Below are 19,890 nucleotides of genomic sequence, written 5' to 3'. Positions count from 1 at the left end.
ATACTCTCTCACACACACCATCATACTCTCTCACACACCATCAAGGTGTTAAAAGGAGGCCAGGAAGGAGGACAGGAAGTCAGATTGGCTTACAGCTGTAAGAACAGAGCCTGCACATAAATTGGTCTACAAAAAACATTTAAATCTGGCAGCAGACCTTTTAACAATGACTACACTTTTGTTGAGCTTTGTTGAACTAGCCATGATATTTCTACTTTCTACCTTTTTTACAAGGTCACTTTGGTTTGTGGAAATAAATGGTAATGAGGAGGACATGTTTGACTATTTTTGTCCATCACAATGAGATGCATTTAGAACATTGAAAGGAAAACTGACAGCATGGGACATACCAGCATGATTCTGGAAATATTATTTTGTGAGCTTAATGGATAAACACTGACAACTTTTTACTTTCTTTTAATTAGCCCGCAGTTAGAAGGAGGTGACAGTCAATGAAGTTTGGGTGCACTGGAGGCACATTATGCATGTTTTTGTTCCCTAAAAAATTTATAGGAAAACTCAAGATCAGTAGAAATTAGACATAGGGATATATTTTCTCCAAGATTACCTCCAACAATCAGAACTGGTCATCCTACATAAACAAATTACCTTCGGTTTGTCTCTTGAAATTCGTTGCTAAAGAATAGCTGTATGCTTTGGAATCATCAGGAGGAAATTATACAGGCACAAATAGCAACTTCAAATTGGTTAACTGACGTGTGTGTGTGTGTGAGAGAGAGAGCATACAGCAATGTCTGCGACTTTGGCTGACATTGTTAATAAGATTCTTCAAATCACCCCAAATGCAGATGAAAGGTACGTGCTAGGAGGACAACAGTCTTGCAACATCAGAAAACAGCGCCGGCATGCGCTGCAGGTGCTGGACCCAAATGGACATGCCTTCCATCACGGGTGTGCAACTGGCCAAAGAATTTACAATGTTCAAATTCCAAATTAGCTATGGTTATTAGAGTTATTTGTGATAGTAATTAAAACGTCATAATGTATTTCTGATAAATGAAACAATGCAGTAATGTAAAAAAAAAAAAAAAAAAAAAAAACCAGGACACCCCATATAATATTTAGATATTTATTATCAAGTTATGGACAGGTCAGGAAATCACTATTATACTGGTTAACAAAGATCTTGTCCCAAGCAAACAAATGTTTCTTATTTATTGTTGCATGCAGAAACCAAATATTTCAGAACAGTCTCAACAGCAAATAATCTGTCACTCAGGTGGATTAAGGTATCCTTAGTCCTTGTAGTCATACAATGACTGGTGTGGTACTTCTGTGGTCACTAGATGCTGTTGTCGTGTCAACCTCCACACCACTGTCCTCTAAATCTGTGGTGACAAACTAAAAACAAACAAAACAAACACACACACACAATGCATTTAGAAAATGTTGGGGGTTAGCCTATTGCCAAACCATGAAATCTAAATGCTACAAATTACTTATTATTATTAATAATATGCAATATAAACATACTGCTTACATTATTTTTAAATAACTTACCGTAAATGTGTCATTGTCTAATGTACACTGCCTTTGATGTAAATGTATTGTCAATCATGAAGCCATTTAGTTTCTGGCCCTCGTGCAACTTTGGTGAAACCAGTTTGTTTCCTCATGCCATCAAAAGTTCAATACTGAAATCACAAAAATTGAATTTAGTTTCAAAACCAGTCTATAGCAATTCACCCAATCAAATATTTAGAGAACAGTTACTCAAGAGAGCTTGGTCTCAATCTATAATGAATTACATTTTCTGTAATAAAAGAAAGATAACAAACTTTAATAGTACAAGTGACTAAGTTAGAATGAGCACTGAGACAGATTTTGAAATGTTAGACTGTAAGTCTGTAGCTTTCCATGTGCAGCAGCTTGTTTATGATTGTGTATACAAAATGAATCTATATTTTATTTTACTTATTAAGACCTACATAGGGAAGAGTCCAAAAGTTCCATGTAATTCGACTCGAATGTAGTGACACATTAATGTGGAGCAACTATAGCCATTAAAACGATAAAGTAATTTTATTTATTGTTCTTTAAGAAAGCTTCCAAAACAAAGTTTCTTATAAATGTGCTTTATGAGAACTCACTTACTTAGTTTGGCATTACTAGAACGTTTAAAACGTGTAATTTGCAGACGGTCCCTTACAAAGACGAATATTTATTAAATATCCCAATCTAAACCCGACTCTATCAGAAGCTAAATGAAGAGGTGAATGATATGTAGTGAACTCACCTGTCCCCTGACTCTGGAGCCTCTGCTCTCTGTGGTTGAGGCTGATATGGAGCTCGCAGCACTCGGCTGATGGTTCGGATATAAAGCTTCACCGCATTTCTTCCTCCGCGGCTGCGTTTAGACTCCTGTCGGGCTGTCGGGTTTAAATCCACATTTCTGACATGGATGTGGCAGCGGTGGAAAAGTTTAAAATGTTAACAGGCCGATGCTCCATTGATTCTCTCTCGGTCCACTATCCTCTCCTATCAGTAATAATGAGGAAGGCGGGACATGTCTGTGAAATCCCGCGTCTTCCACCAATCAGGTACTGAGAATTTAATATTACTTCCGTTTCAATCAAACTCGTTTCCGTATCAATCAAACTCTCTCACACACACTATCATACTCTCACACACACACCATCAAACTCTCTCACACATACAACTATTCTTATTCACATGCACTATCATTCTGTCTTACATTCACTATCATTCTGTTCCATAAACATGATTATTTGCATTCACATACACTATTTATTACGCTTACATATAATAATATTCTCTTACACATACAGTAGATCTTTGTTTTACATACAGTGTTAACGTCCCTTACACAGACTACCAAACTTACATACATATACTAATATTTTCTTTTACACAGATTATCATGAAAGCACATAATGCATGTTTAAGTAGCTATAGTTATATGTGCAAGAGAGAATAGTGCTGTGTGTATGAGTATAATAGTAAATAAAAGAAAGTGTGATTATAGTTGTAAGAGGGTATAGTAGTATATGTGAAAGAGTATAGTAAACCATGTATGAGAGTATGATGGTGTGTGTGTGAGAGTATGATGGTGTGTGTGAGAGAGTATGATGGTGTGTGTGTGAGAGTATGATGGTGTGTGTGAGAGAGTATGATGGTGTGTGTGAGAGAATTCAACTTAGAATTATGGCCTACACGGCCTCTCATATGTTTCTGTGGCGCAATCGGTTAGTGCGTTCGGCTGTTAACCGAAAGGTAGGTGGTTCGAGCCCACCCAGGGACGAGTGTCTTTTATTGCACAACCATGCCTGTTGATCAAACGGATATGAGACACAACAACAATGTGTAGTTCCACAGAATAGTGGAAATAAGTAACTGCAAACATTCAGTAAACAACAGTCCTACAAGCACAAATATCCACCTGATAAGTCACCAGAGAACGGTTGTCCAAAGAGGAAGAACGTCCTTTTGGTTTCTGTAGATGGTAAATGAAGATAATTGCCCAACGCAGGGCTCGAACCCACGACCCTGAGATTAAGACTCTACTGACTGAGCTAGCCGGGCTTAAGCAGTTTAATTCACTAACATCACGACCAGATTAAGAACTAATTCACAGTTTACAAACAAACAAGGTGGCTTAGTGGGTAGCACTGTCGCCTCACAGCAAGAAGGCCCTGGGTTCGAACCCCAGGTGGGGTGGTCCGGGTCCTTTCTGTGTGGAGTTTGCATGTTCTCCCGGTGTCTGTGTGGGTTTACTCCGGGTGCTCCGGTTTCCTCCCACAGTCCAAAGACATGCAAGTGAGGTGAATTGAAGATACTAAATTGTCCAAGACCGTGCTTGATATAAACTTGTGAACTGATAAACCTTGTGTAGTGAGTAACTACCGATCCTGTCATGAATGTAACCAAAGTGTAAAACATGATGTTAAAATCCTAATAAACAAACAAAATTCTAAATAAGCAACAGACACAGACTTACTGTCACTTTTAAACTACTACACAATTACTTAACCCTTTCCATTATGCTTTAAACCTCAGTGTATATAATCTGGAAACAGATGCTCTTCATATAGAAATATGCTTTACATTTGCTTGATGGTAATAACTCTTAGTGAAGTCTTAATGAACAGTTAAAACATCAATTCAGGTTTTTAGTTCAACTGGGGAAAAATATTAACAGTAGCTCAACTTCCTAAAACCCAGAATGTACACATACAAATCCTACATTCATTCCACGAAGTTCACAAACATGATTTAATGAGTGAAAACTTTTTGAGCCCCTCTGGTGTGCAGGCTGGTACTGTGTATCAGCACTACTTACTGTGTGCAGGACCTGAGTCGTATCTGCTCCAGTCACTGGTTGGCGGCATTAAGCTCAGTCAAGAACTTCAAGAAATATAGTTTAGATAGTTCATACATATAAGAACCCACAAAACCTCTTAGATGTGTATTATGAAAGTCCGTTTCAGCTGCTTGAATAGGGTTAGTGTAGAATTATGTACAAAGATCTAAAGAACTTGCAGGAGAACTGACCGGTTAGCTCAGTTGGTTAGAGCGTGGTGCTAATAACGCCAAGGTCGTGGGTTCGATCCCCGTATGGGCCACACCCACTTTTGGACTTAAACTAACAAACAAGTGATCCTTCTCTAACTAGCAGGTTCTATTGACCTGGGCTTCAAACGTTGTCTCTGACAAGTGTGAGATCTTTTTACTGCCCCTCTCATTCTAGTCAGAAACATGCCATTATTTCTATTAGCCAAACTTAATGACCCTTCTGTAAATGGTTTAATGTGCACACTGCTGCTACTGGCTTGTTTTTCTTTTCTACAATGTAAGTTCATACCTTCAGGTTCATGTTATTGGAGGTTTCTACATAGATTTCTTACTCATGTGCAGAAAGACGCAGTTCAGTTTGAGAAGCTCACAGCGGATGAGCGAGTGAGTCTGCGCGTTCAAATGAATCAAACGAGTCGATTCTTTAATCCGGTTATTTAAGGCAAACGACAAAAATAAACTCGAAAGAGTCGATTCACTAAGTTGATCGTACTCAGCAATGAGCAGTTGGAAGCTGAAGGAGTCGATTCTTTTTGATGAAGTCAACTTTTTATATGTTATACAAAATACTTAAAAGAGTCGGATCACTATCGTTAGCTGTCATTTAAAAATAAATCGCAGGTCAATACAGAGACAAACCATCTCATCTAATACAAAATAGAATAAATAATGTATAACAGTTTAATGATGCACCATACATACAGTGAAGCAAAACACAAAACCTCTAAACTTGTAAAAAGCTTCACTTAAATAATAATAAAATGTCAAAAAATACATCAAATCACCTAAATATTTTCTACATAACACATACAGCAAAAACATGTGAATGTGGAAGCATGTGTGTGTGTGTGTGTGTTGGTATGTATGACTTATGGGGACAATATTCCTGAATACATACCAGCATTATGGGGACTCTGGGTTTATAAGGACACTTTTGGTGTCCCTGTAAATCCTGCATGTTTAATCCTGTTTTTTTTAAGCCTATAATGATTTTCACTTTATAAAAGTAGACTGGATCTGTAGGTAGTTCAGAGACACAACTACTACAGTAGTTAGATATTATAAATGATAAACGGTTCCATGGTTACTGGTTTATTTAAGAACGGTCCCGGTAAACCTCAGACCGGTTTTGTGTAAGCGCTTGTGTATCGACAAAATCGTGAGTTAGAGCGTCAGCTGGATACACACTCCCGCCAAAATATACACACAGCCGCGCGCCCGGAGGAGCCTACACACATACAGCGGAGCTCCAGAGGAGTTTCTCAGGAGGTGAATCTCCTCATATTCCTTCACCTGGTATGTATTTTATCTTCAATATATCCTCTAAAAACACCTATTTGTAAAAATAATACACATTAATTAGTTTGAAATGTGGTGATTTGCGTTTCTTAAAAGTACATGAAGCAGAGCGCTGATTAACAGAACAGAAACACAGGCGGACACTGTGCCATTTCAGATCTCTTCCCTACACACTCGCTCCATATGCCCCTATAGTGCACTTAACATTCTTAAAGGGCCAGACACTATATGTGTAATTCACATAACATGGCAGGTGAGACGTTAGAAAACAACTTTCTTTCTTAGAATAGCCCCTTTTTAAGGAAAAATACATACATATTACATACATTATATATATAATTTTATATATTATCTTATTACTGTGTGGAGTTTGCATGTTCTCCCCGTGTCCGCTTGGATTTCCTCCCACAGTCCAAAGACATGCAAATGAGGGGAATTAGAGACAATATACATATATATATAAATATTGTGAACTGTACTATATATAACTTTTGAACTGATGAATCTTGTGTAATGAGTAACTACTGTTTCTGTCATGAATGTAACCCAAGTGTAAAACATGACATTAAAATCCTATTAAACAAGTAGTAAATAACAGTACAAAACCTTTCTCTTTAAATTATATTTGGCCAGTTGATTTCAAAAGGGTTCTTAAAAGGATTTAGGAATTAAGATAAAGATGGTTAGCTTTTTATGCAAAAGTCAAGTAACTAACAACAGAATGAGGTAAGAGTAGTATTGTCAGAATATCTGCTTGAGGAAATGTCACCTAATTTTAATTTTATTTATTTTTTGCTGACCTCTTTCAGGTCGTAGCATATTTGCAAAAGTAAATATCGAGAAAGGAAGTTTTATTTTACAGTACAAAGGACGGCTAATCACAGGAAAAGATGCTAACTCTTTTGGGGAACAAGATTTCAAACACAATAGAGAAATTGTTTGGTGAGCACTCAGATTTTTTTCAATGTAGGTTTATAAAAGTTCTGTTTCTTGCTTTCACAGAAAGTGTGAAGGTTAGATCATTTGTAGTTTTAAGGTTGGAAAAATTAATTGATTAAATTTTTTTTTTTAACTACTACTAATTCTTTTGTTTTCAACAGCATTGATGCCACTGATGATGATGGATCCTTCAAGAAACGTAACAATTCAAGACCATCTTGAATCAGACATCCCGATAAATAAATATTTCACTCATTGCAGTCTATTCATAATTAGATCAGCTCAACATTGTGGCAGTTATGAGGGATGTGTGTTTGTATACCTGACTTGAGACTGCTTTATAAGAACACAGTTTGGTTTGTGAGGACTTGGTACAAAAGTCAGCACAGTTTCCTGAAGCACAGAAACAGTGATCATTACAGTACTTGTAACACTTTGAGGAGTGATTTAGATGTCATTTCATATTTGTATTCATTATGTTTAAATTGTGCTCTGTACGATCTATGTACAGTCAGTAGGCTAAGTAGTTTGTGTATGAGTAGACGTGACACATGGCTGGTTTGTGAGGACATGATTGGGTTTGTAAGGACTGAACACGACTTTGTTTATAGTGTATTTGTAGATCAAGTTAGTGACCATTAACGTTTTGCATGGTTTCATTAAGGATTACTTCCTACTGGTTTGTAAGAGCAGGGATTGGTTTATAAGGGGTTAATGGGGAACCTGAAGAGGTATAATTACATTTTGTCAGTATTTAAGAACTGGGTATAAATCAGTTGTGGTGTGCTCTACAAATAGACAAACATCCATTTCAAGAACATGGAGGATTTGATTTTAAATTCCATATTTCACTCAGACAGAGCAAATACATAATTATATGCCTTGGTTTATCAATAAATACTGACTGTAGGTTTAAATAATGCATGTTAGGGTTAATGTAAATTTAACTCTTTTACGTATTCAACAAATATGTTTTGTTGTTTATCTCTGTAGATGCCATTAGAAAAGCCTCTTGTAACATTGTTCTCTGAAAAGCTCTTTAATCCGCATTTACATGTAACTCTTAGTGCAACAGAGACATCTAGCAGCTCACCTAATGAGCTAAAAGTTATTTAACTTAATAATAATTGTGTTGTGTAGTTGTCTGAATCAGCCAAGTAGTTTGTGTATGAGTGAACGTGACTGATGGCTGGTTTGTGAGGACATGATTGGGTTTGTAAGAGCTGGATGTGGGATTGAGTGTATTTGTAGATAGTCGGTGATCGTTACTTGGTTTTATTTAGGATTACTTCTAGCTGATATTTCTGCAACAGTCATGTTGGTGTACTCTACAACAATTGTGTTATCTCCTTTTTCTCACTAGATAAACGATGACCTTGTGTTTGCTTCAAGTAACGTAACAATTCAAGACCATCTTGAATCAGACATCCTGGTAAATAAATATTTCACCCATTGCAGTCTATTCATAATTAGATCAGCTCAACATTGTGTGTGGTCCTATTCTGTACTTGACTTGGGCAGTTATGAGGGATATGTGTTTGTATACCTGACTTAAGACTGCTTTATAAGTAGTTTGTGTATGAGTACACATGACAAATGGCTGGTTTGTGAGAACATGACATGAGTCACGTCCACTCATACACAACTACTTGGCTGATTCAGACAACTACAGAAAATAGTTATGTTGTGGTAACCCTTATAAACCAATCCCTGCTCTTATAGACCAGTAGGAAGTAATCCTTAATGAAACCATGCAAAACGTTAATGGTCACTAACTTTATCTACAAATACACTATAAACAAAGTCGTGTTCAGTCCTTACAAACCCAATCATGTCCTCACAAACCAGCCATGTGTCACGTCTACTCATACACAAACTACTTAGCCTACTGACTGTACATAGATCGTACAGAGCACAATTTAAACATAATGAATACAAATATGAAATGACATCTAAATCACTCCTCAAAGTGTTACAAGTACTGTAATGATCACTGTTTCTGTGCTTCAGGAAACTGTGCTGACTTTTGTACCAAGTCCTCACAAACCAAACTGTGTTCTTATAAAGCAGTCTCAAGTCAGGTATACAAACACACATCCCTCATAACTGCCACAATGTTGAGCTGATCTAATTATGAATAGACTGCAATGAGTGAAATATTTATTTATCGGGGTGTCTGATTCAAGATGGTCTTGAATTGTTGCGTTACTTGAAGCAAACGCAGGGTCATTGTTTATCTAGTTAGAAGGAGATAACACAATTGTTGTAGAGTACACCAACATGACTGTTGCAGAAATATCAATTAGAAGTAACGATCACTAACTTTATCTACAAATACACTCTGAAGCTCAGCATTGTGTATAATTGTGTTGTGTAGTTGTCTGAATCAGCCAAGTAGTTTGTGTATGAGTGAACGTGACTGATGGCTGGTTTGTGAGGACATGATTGGGTTTGTAAGAGCTGGATGTGGGATTGTTCAGTGTATTTGTAGATAGTCAGTGATCGTTACTTGGTTTTATTTAGGATTACTTCTAATTTATATTTTTTTACAACAGTGTCGATGTTCTGTGTACATTTTATTTTGTACTTTTTTGCTCTTCATAAATAAGGGGATGGATCAAATGATTATTGCATTTGCTTCTCAAAGTGTCTTGTGTCATGACCATCTGGAGTTAGACATCCCAGTAAATAAATATTAGATTTTTTAAAATCTGTTCCTAATTAGATAGGTTGAGCGTTGTGTCGTATTCTGTGCTCGACCAAGGCATTTGTGTGTTTTTGTATACCTGACTTAAAGCTGCTTCATAAGGTTTGCTGATTTTGTATTTCAGGATACTGTGTTGACTTTTGTACTAATACAGTGATCATTACAGTACTTGTAACACCTACAATATAGATACATACATCCACATGATTTATCACCATTATTTGTTATCCACATGCCACTTTATTATGCATGATTTATATTTGATTTTTCATAGACCTAGCAGGGTTTTTTTAGGGGTTCTTAATTGGAGACTGTAAAAGGTATAAGGGCATGTTCATCAGCACTTAAGAACAACTGAAAACATTAGTTTTGGTGATTTTGAAAGTGGATTTTACTGTTTCTCTAGTGTGATTGGCGAATTTTTAACCTGATGACCAGGATGTTATTTGCCATATTTTTGAACTTGTCTACACAGTAGCTAACAGTTTATTTTAGTTATGGAATAACTAAAGCTATAGAATAATGTTATTTGGTTCAAGTATTGAACCAGCTTTTAATACAAGAAATGGGTGTTACAGGTGTCTGTGGATTCTATATTCTGTTTGACTTTTTGGCTTTTTCATTGGTAGATGGTGTACCTGATACTACAGTGACAACAAGGAAAGTAGTTCGGAGGCCATGGACAACAAAGGAGGTCCTTGCTGTAATGAGGCATTTCAAATATCGGTCGTTTTCAAACCACAAAGGGTCGTTTGGCTTCAAAATTGGAGTGCGAGAAATGCAAGAAAGCAGAATTTCCCATTTTAGAAGGGCAAATTTTTTTGTTTAAAAAGTGTCTTAGATACTGTTTTTAAGATAGTTGTTGCTGTTGAAAACTACTTCCAATAGTCTCCTCACAAAAATCCCTTTTGATGGTTTTGAGTTCCATATCAAAGGGTGTGAATACTTATGTACCTATTATGTTTAAATGTTTACATTTTTAAAAGATTTACAAAAATGTCTGAAAACATGTTTTCTCTTTGTCATTATGGGTTATTTCGTGTAGATTTTTTAAAAAGAAAACTAAACTCAAATCGGATTTCGAATATGTCTGTAACGTAACAAAATGTGGGAAAAGTGAAGGGGTGTGAATACTTTCTGATGGCACTGTATATTTATATATTGATGACAGATTGGCAAAAACAAAGCTGTCTTTAAAATATTGGTTACATTAGATTGAAAAGACAGGCAGATTATGTGTCCTTTTATGCCTTTGATTGTCCTCTTAAGACAGTATCTGCTCATGTTTGTGTTTGTGTATGTGGTGTGTGCTGATAAACCATGCGTGTCCTTTTAAACACTCTTCAGGTCATGTCTCTCTAAGGCTGTAAAATGTCAGGTATATGATATTTCCATGATTTTAAAATAAAAAGGTGATTCTAATTTGGATGTATCTTTAGCAGGTTTAAATACATTTTTGGGAGTTACTTGCACATTGATAGCATATGTGGAAAGTGGTGTCCCCATAAAGTAGGTACTGAGTCAGGTGTCCTCATATACCATAATTACCAGTATGTGTGTGTGTGTGTGTGTGTGTGTGTGCATGCTTATGAATATTAATAGAATTGATACGTATGTTAGACACGTATAGATACGTGACGTGATGTAGACACACATATTAACTCCTTAGCAATAGTAATGATACACTATGTGGCAAAAATTATTTGGACACCTTACCATGAGCCCATGAGCTTGTTGGATCTCATTTCAAAAACAAACAGTATTAAAATCAAGTGACTTCTGTGTGATCATTAGTGACTTGTGATCTCCTGAACAGGTGCACAAACATCAAATCATCTGCTTCAGAGCGACATGGAGGGACGGGCCAACTGTGTCCTGAACTTAATGCAATTTTCCAACAGTGGAACGTTTTGTTGTGATTTTGATACTTGGGTGGAAATGTTTAACTAAAATTACTTTTATTTAGTGTTTAAAACTTCTAAATTACCTCAGTTTTTTCAATTGATTTCAGTCAATTATATCAATCATGTAAGTTTAAATAACTTGAGATGTAAAAGTAAAGTCTGAAGCTGTGTATTTTTGCTTTATTTACTTAGCAAATGGCTAATCATTATCTTTAGTTCTGGTGGTGTCATGGTTCCATGGTGTAATGGTTAGCACTCTGGACTCTGAATCCAGCGATCCGAGTTCAAATCTCGGTGGGACCTTATTGCTTTTATTTGGGGTCCGGTGTGAGGTCCAAGATTGAGAAACATTAGCAGTTTCAGGATGGTGGCATTCAGCGCATGTGCAGTACAACAGAGCATCACAATTGCTTGTGCTAGTTTAGAGTCACCTTTAGTTACATGTTAATTTCCATCCATTCATCCAGCTTGAATATCATAATAGCACTAGTAGTGTTATAGTGTTCCACATGTGACTGCTCCATCCCAAACTATAATCACAAATCATTGTTTACAGCGCCATCTATTTGGTTCCATGGTGTAATGGTTAGCACTCTGGACTTTGAATCCAGTGATCGGAGTTCAAATCTTGGTGGAACCTGGTTTTATTTAGGTAAAAACACTGTTATCAATGCTGAGTAGGGAATAGTGTTCCACCTGTGACTGCTCTATGCCGAATTGTAACACCAAAATGGCCAACTGGGTCCTAAACTTAACTCAGTTCAATTTTCCAACAGTGGAACAGTTTGTTTTTTAATACTTGGGTGGTAATGTTTAACTAAAATTACTTTTATTTACTGCCTAAAACTTACCTCAAATTACCTCAGAATTATATCAATCATGTAAGTTTAAAAAATCTGAGATGTAAAAGTAAAGTCTGAAGTTGTGTGTGTGTGTATTTTTCTTTTTGTCTTTATTTACTCAGCAAATGACAAGTTTCATTTGGGAGCCGGTGTGAGTTTCAAGGTTTAGAAACTTTAGCAGTTTCAGGATGGTAGCGTTCAGTGCATGTGCAAGTACAACAGAGCGCTTGTGGGGTGTAGACCACGATTACTTGTGCTAGTTGTGTCAACCAAGCAGATCACCATTCAGGAAGGTATATCAGTGCCAAAATACGAGCCAGTTTGTTCAATAAAACTTTATAAGCCAACAGCAGCGAATAAACTCAAGAGTCACCTTAGATTACATGTTAACTTCCATCTATCCATCCAGCTTAAATACCATAAACACTACATACAAAACATGTGGAGCTATTCTTACTACAGTAAAACACACGGAACTGACTTTTAAAGTGAAGTTCAAAATGTTGAACAGAGATCGTTCCCATCTAGTGGTGCTAGATAAATTACAGCTTGTTGCTTGTGTACAGATTTGTGACATTATTATTAAATTGTTGTTGTTGTGTTTGTTGTTATTTTTTAACTGTTCATGTTTTTAAGTGTAAAACCATAAACAGCACCGTCTATCAATAAATGAATCACCTTGTGCTTCCACTTGAGATTTTTGTTTACGTGAACAATGTCTGAAATTTGACGAGCTTGATTAGTTTGTAATATGTGTTAAGATGATGAATGAACCTAAACACTTGCTTTTTAATTTTAAGTTTTTATTTATTTATTTTAGTTTCAATACAACATGACACCGGCAAGATAAAGAAAGCAAAAATAAAGTGTCCCAAGTGTTTTTGTAATGTGTTGTAGACCTGCAATGGCGACTGTTTTTGGTATACAGGAAAGAAAAGGCCAAATGCAGGTGAAAATGTGTTATTTGGCAACCAGCACTGTGTAAATATTGGACAGAACACATGATGGGTTATTTTAACTTGTTGGGTTGTGCAGTTTAACCATTGTGCTGGATTAAATACATTTAAGAAAATACAGCATTAAAGCATAATCTCATTAAAATAGGTCACAATTTAACACTATAATACAATATAATACAGCGACAGTAAGTCTGTGTCTGTTTCTGTTGCTTATTCTGAATTGTGTTTGTTTGTAAACTGTGAATTAGTTCTTAATCTGGTCGTGATGTTAGTGAATTAAAGCTACATCTCTCTGATGGTCTGATCGATGAGCTGTCTGTTCTGACCTGCTGCTTAAGCCCGGCTAGCTCAGTCGGCAGAGCATGAGACTCTTAATCTCAGGGTCGTGGGTTCGAGCCCCACGTTGGGTGAATATCTTCATTTAACATCTACTGAAACCAAAAGGACGTTCTTCCACTTTGTACAGTCGGTCTCTGGTGACTTATCAGGTGGATATTTGTGCTTGTAGGACTGTTGTTTACTGGATGTTTCTCAGTAACTTATTTCCACTGTTCTGTGGAGCTACACATTGTTGTTGTGTCTCATATCCGTTTCATCAACAGGCAGGTTGTGCAATAAAAGACACTCGTCCCTGGGTGGGCTCGAACCACCAACCTTTCGGTTAACAGCCGAACGCGCTAACCGATTGCACCACAGAGACACGCGCACAGATGTTTCATTGGATGGTACACACGAGTCACATGACTTGCTAAGGTTTACAGAAGGGCAATTAAGTTTGGCAAATTGAAATAATGGCATGTTTCTGACTTGAATGAGAGGGGCATTAAAAAGATCTCACACTTGTCAGAGACAACGTTTGAAGCCCAGGTCAATAGGACCTGGGGGGTATTCCAGAAAGCGAGTTTAACAAACTTCAAACTTAAACCTGAACTCCAAGTTGACTTATTTCGCCATGTCATAGCCGGAGTTTTCGGTTCCAGAAAAGCGGTTCAGGTTTAGATTACTCAACTCTGAGTAGATTAAACCCAGCAGAAGCGCGTTCACGGTTACCTATACACAGGTATTCTCAATGGAGTGGCGATAAATGGATTCATCATGGATGTGAATGAAAGAAAAAGTTGTCCGTAATATTTTACACGAATAAAACTGTTTATTTTAATGTTTGCGTATTCAGATCATGAAAATGTTTTAGACGTAAAAGTAATACAGCAGCGTCCGTAAAAAAGAAGTCGCAAATGGCAAAAAAAAAAATGCTTACAGAGTTAATGTTTGAGTTTAAATTAATAAAAAAAACTTAACCATAATTCAACATTTAGCAGAAGGATATGTAAAATTGTTTAATATGTCAGTTGTAATATTTGTCTCGATTTTAAACGTTTTTTTCTTTCATTTACTTAATCTAGGTGTAATCCAAGTGGAATCAGATGCACATGGCAGCAGATAAAAATGAAATACAAAAACTGTCCATGTTCATTACATGTAAATCATTAGTCTGTAGTGCATAAACTGTGGAATATTAAGAACTGCATTGGTGCAGTCTGAACACTTTTTATTGCCATCTCTCCAGTGATTGGTGGTGTGGTTTTGAACCTCCTGCAATTGTTAGTGACCTAAATGTCCCTAGATTCTAATGAGTATAAATAATGTTCTTTAATACAAAAAAAAAAAAAAAAAAAAAAACACTGTTGAAGGACGATAAAGAAACCATCTCCGCTGCCTCAGAGTGGGATGATACTGGGAGGCCTACAGAGGAACAGTACATGTTGAACATAGAGCATGGCATTTCATTTGATCTACAATTATAATGTGTGTGACTGTCCTCTAACAGAATGTGATGGGCAGTTCCGAATCAAATGAGGGACCATCCACCTCCAAAGCTCAGCTTAGAAGAGTAAAAATGTCTTACCAAATATCTGAAATATTTAGAACACATTAAGCTATGTTCGATCATAACCATGGCTGGATTACTGACCGGGCCAGTGCCCAGGGGCCCTTGAGGTCAGGGGGCCCCGGGGGGGCCCTGGCCCAAAACATTTTGCGATGCCTATCAACATTTATGATACAATATGTTTTTATTTCAGAGGGCCCTCCATTTTAAGGATCCTCTGACTATTAGGGACTTTGACCCCAGGGCCTCTTGGGGGCCCTAGCCATGCTTTTGGGGCCCCTAGCCATGCTTTTGGGCCCTAGCCATGCTTTTGGGGGCCCTAGCCATGCTTTTGGGCCCCTTATGAAAATGGATGAGGCGTTGTGGCACTGCTCTGACTTCGACTTCTAGCTATTAGGGGTCCTAGGAAAGAGGGGGGCATGGTAGAAGTCGTTTACCATGGCTCCTTGACTTTCTAGGGACCTACAAATTGCCAGGCAAGCTACCATATTTCATAACAGACGTTTTGTTGCAAATATGCGATTCAGGCCCTTACTTAATGTTTCTGAATTTGTATTGTTTCAAAATTATTATGTTCAATTTCTCTTAAGCGCAGAGACACAAATTAATTTAGCAATTTTGCAATTATTTAAATTTAAGACAAGCAATTTGTCTGATGAATGCTATCTTTGACACCGATTAAATTGAGTGAATTTGGCCAAGGGTGTGATTTCACTTATGTGAAAACAACAAGCCATTTGACTAGTTTCATGTTTCCCCTTTAATAAACAACAGTAAAGAGACCAGTGGTCACTCTAGCTCTAAAGGAATGCATGAAAGGAAAAGTGCCTTTTCATACAACAGAACTGCAAGCTAATTTTACTGAGTAGCACAATTTTGGTTTGGTGACAGATGAAGAAACAGCAAGTGGTTTTGTTGTAGTAGCTGTGGCTGCGTATGCGTGTAACCCTGATATTTAGTTTGAGGATTATTTATTGGAAAACATATTTTATTCAGCTTGTTATTCAATGACTATTCAATGACAGTTTGACATGACTTGACATGTTTCAAGGCAGTGTGAAGGGGTCTCGACAATAATTAAACTTGATTTAATATCATTAACACAGCATTTTTAATATACTCAAAACCTTCCCCCTGTCTCCCTCTTCATGCCTCTCTCTCTCTCTCTCACACACACACACACACAAAACAGCATTTTTTGTAGTAGATAGTGGCTGCCCCTCCCCCACTCTCTCACTCAGTGGTGAAATTTTTTTACATTGCCCTAAATTCCCACGGGGGCTGAGCCAATCAGGTGTTGCGAGAACTTCCAAGTGAATATGCAAGATCTATATAAAACCCCCTGCCAGTATCAAAACTCCTCACATTCAGACAGTTCAGCTTGCGAACTTGCTCTGTGCTTTTACTACAACTTTTACCTTGCTATTACCAGATCAGCAACCAACAGCCTTTTTAAAGGCTCATTGCCCTTTATACTGCATTATATTATTTTATAATATATATAAATATTTTTATATTATATTATACTATACTATATTGCATATATTCTGTTACATTCTTTTCATAGTCTTTTCAAAGGCTTATATATTATATTATATTATATTACATGATATAATATTATATTACTATATATAATATATTAAACTTTGAAAGGTTCACAGCCTTTTTCAAGGCTAGTGTAACGTTGCTAACTAGCAACTCACAGCTTTTTTAAAAGCTTATTGTTATTTGCATATTACATTATTGATAATAGTAGAAGTGTAAGCTTTATAATATTAGTACATACATACAATACATTTACAATAACAACAATTTATAGCTAAATAGTTATAGGTCAGCCTGGTTCTACAATTTTGTGATTGTATTTTTTTCCTGAACATACAACATAGAAACAACATAGTAAGTATTGGATAGGAATAGGAATTTGCAAGACAAGCTTCTATATTTGCATCTTAAGAAACACTTGCCATTAATAACATGGATCCCAAACAAAAAAGTGGTGCCTCAAAAAGAAAAGCAAAAAAGATTAAGGAAGCAAATCAGGCAGATTTCCTGAAAAGCGTTCCTTTGATCTCAAACTTCTTTGAGAAACCGCTGGATATGATTGAGACAAGTATTGCTAATGTTAGCAGTGATCAGAGTTCTAGCAATGAAGATGTGATCACCACTGGCTTAGTGTCACCTCTCAGTGACTATGTACCTTTGCAGACCCAGTCAGGTGCAGAGCAGGAATGCCAGCCCTGCCAGGCTACCACAGACCAGCAGCAGAAAGACCATGAAAGGAAAGTTGCAGGTGTGTCAGACCCACAATCAGACCAGCCAGCTGCATCGTGTGAGTGTCGTTTTTTCAAATGAGGAGGGCAAGGACCCCAACTCCTGGTGTGAAACGGTCAACGACCCTGCTTTATGGCCCAGTACCATTACCGACCAAGCCAAGTCGATTCTTGTTAGTAGAGGAGAAGCTGCATTTCAAAACAGAAGTGCTAAGTACCCAGCCTCAGTCAGGGATAGAGGCATTGGGGGTACCAGTAGGAGCTTTACAAATGCTCTACTCAGTTGCTCTCTACCCAACGGGCAAACTGTGACTAGGCAGTGGCTACTTTACTCTCCTTCAACTGGCTGTGTGTATTGTTTTGCTTGCAAACTGTTTTCCAGTAAGCACAATACTTTTGTTCATGGATTTTCTGACTGGAAACATTCAGAGCGGATTGGTGAGCATGAGGGGAGTGTGGAGCATAGGGCTTGCATGCTAGCATTATATAATCGCTCCAGAGGCACAGCAACAATTGATTCTGATATTGTCAAACAAATTGATGCAGAAAGACAATACTGGCGGGAAGTTTTGAAAAGAGTTGTTGCAGTCATCCAGTTTTTGGGGGAGAGGGGACTTGCTTTCAGGGGAGATGATGAGCTATTAGGATCAGCCCACAATGGTAATTTTTTGGGCATCATAGAACTCTTAGCCAAATTTGACCCATTCCTAGCTGAGCACCTCCAAAGGTTTGGAGGTAAGGGAAAAGGTTCTGTGTCCTACTTATCATCGACAGTGTGTGAAGAATTTATCCATTTGATGGGACAGAGAACAAAGCAGGCAATTGTTAATGAGATCAAAGAATCAAAATACTTCTCTGTTATAGTTGACTCCACTCCAGACCTTCCTCATGTGGACCAACTTACTTTTATTTTCAGGTTTGTTAATAATGACGGACATGTAGTTGAGCGTTTTCTAGCTTTTGAGCCTATTGAAAACCATAGTGGGGACAGTTTGGCAGAGTGTGTCGTTGCTATGGTGGAGAATCTGGGCCTAGACTTATCCAACTGTAGGGGCCAGTCATATGATAATGCAAGTAACATGTCAGGAAAGTACAATGGAGTCCAAGCTCATCTTAAACAAAGAAACCCTTTGATTTGTTATGTCCCCTGTGCAGCACATTCACTGAATTTAGTTGGTGTCAATGCTGTTGACAGTAGCCCAGAAGCTGGACGTTTTTTTGACTTTGTACAGGCAATGTACACATTTTGTGCATCATCTACACACAGGTGGGGAAAGGTTTTCCGTGATACTGATATCAAACTCACACTGAAATCACTGTCAGGTACTCGATGGAGCGCACGAGCTGAGTCAACTAAGGCTCTTTGGAAATATTATGCACAACTGAGAGAGGCATTGAATGATATGTCTAAAGATATGGAGGAGAAATGTGTAACTCGAAGTGAAGCCTCTGCACTCTGTGACAAATTGGACACGTTGGAGATACTTCTGGGACACAATACTACAGAGGTTCCAAGCCACAAGCCTGCAGCTGCAGAAGCATGATATTGACATATGTACAGCTACACAACTTCTCTTGTCTTTATGAGACTTTGTGGCAGCACAGAGAGATAACTTTGAGGTGTTTGAAGGGGCAGCTTTAAATGTCACCACTGCTGTCTCCCAAGAGTACAGGCATGACCTCCAGCGTACAAAGAAGCGCAAAATTATGTCTGATGATAGTGCAGAGCCAGGTGTAGCATTTAACGGAAAGGACAAGTTTCGGATCGAAACTTTCAATGTTGTCATTGACAAACTTGTGTCCTGTCTCAACCACCGTTTGAATGCATACACACACTTAACTGAGCTATTTGATGTTCTTTTCATGCCTGACAATATGTCCAACAGTGAGCTCACTTTAAAGGCTAACTCACTCGCTGCAGCATATCCTTCAGATCTGAACATGAGCCTGGCAGATGAATTGATACAATACAAATCATTCATAACAGAAAAAGAAAAATGTCCTAGTAAAATGCTCAAAACCATGATCAATTTGAATTTACAGTCAACCTTTCCAAATGTCTACATAGCACTTAGACGTTTTTTGACTGTGCCTATCACAAATTGTGAAGGGGAGCGTTCATTCTCCAAACTGGCTCGTATTAAGAATGAACTCAAGATTATGATGCGCCAAAACCGCCTGAACTCACTGTCATTTCTGGCCATTGAATCAGATTTGGTCAGACAGCTTAATTTTGATGAATTAGTGGATGACTTTGCAAGAAAGAAGAGTAGAAAGAAACTTATATAAAATAGATTCTTGTGTTAGGGTTAGTTATTGACAGGTTGTTTAATGTATTAATTTATTTATGTTTTTGGAGGGGGGGGGCGCGCGGGGTGGGGGGGTGGGTGTTGTTGCAACTCTTTGCCCAGGGGCCCAGACTATCCTTAATCCGTCCTTGATCATAACATGCTATTTTTGTCTCTTTTTTTAAGTTGGGTGTAAATAAGATGGACTATACAAGGTCCATCTAGAGAAACAAACTG

General features: G+C 37.6%; 2 long non-coding RNA genes and 3 other non-coding genes across 6 annotated transcripts; 3 read left to right on the top strand and 2 right to left on the bottom strand.

Annotated features, from left to right (window-relative positions):
• Positions 1-1,076: 1,076 nt before the first annotated feature.
• LOC134325996 (uncharacterized) lies at positions 1,077-2,362 on the bottom strand. 2 transcript variants are annotated; one of them, XR_010014444.1, is made up of 3 exons: positions 2,258-2,362; positions 1,522-1,655; positions 1,077-1,362 (listed from the first exon to the last, which is right to left on the bottom strand). It is a non-coding gene; the product is annotated as an uncharacterized LOC134325996 (long non-coding RNA). The 2 variants fall into 2 exon arrangements; XR_010014445.1 differs by lacking the exon at positions 2,258-2,362 and having other exon boundaries at positions 1,522-2,072.
• A 3,412-nt stretch (positions 2,363-5,774) lies between these two features.
• Positions 5,775-10,836, top strand: LOC134325997 (uncharacterized). Its single transcript, XR_010014446.1, has 2 exons — positions 5,775-5,850; positions 10,129-10,836. It is a non-coding gene; the product is annotated as an uncharacterized LOC134325997 (long non-coding RNA).
• Positions 10,837-11,634: 798 nt separating this feature from the next.
• trnaq-cug (transfer RNA glutamine (anticodon CUG)) lies at positions 11,635-11,706 on the top strand. Its single transcript has one exon. It is a non-coding gene; the product is annotated as a tRNA-Gln (tRNA).
• Positions 11,707-11,971: 265 nt separating this feature from the next.
• On the top strand, positions 11,972-12,043 carry trnaq-uug (transfer RNA glutamine (anticodon UUG)). The gene has a single exon. It is a non-coding gene; the product is annotated as a tRNA-Gln (tRNA).
• Positions 12,044-13,830: 1,787 nt separating this feature from the next.
• trnan-guu (transfer RNA asparagine (anticodon GUU)) lies at positions 13,831-13,904 on the bottom strand. The gene has a single exon. It is a non-coding gene; the product is annotated as a tRNA-Asn (tRNA).
• Between the last annotated feature and the right edge of the window lie 5,986 nt (positions 13,905-19,890).

This window comes from Trichomycterus rosablanca, chromosome 14 (assembly GCF_030014385.1).
Source record: "Trichomycterus rosablanca isolate fTriRos1 chromosome 14, fTriRos1.hap1, whole genome shotgun sequence".
In the NCBI taxonomy this organism is placed as follows: Eukaryota; Metazoa; Chordata; class Actinopteri; order Siluriformes; family Trichomycteridae; genus Trichomycterus; species Trichomycterus rosablanca.
Note: the sequence above shows the minus strand (reverse complement) of the source record. Positions and strands in the feature narration are given on the sequence as shown.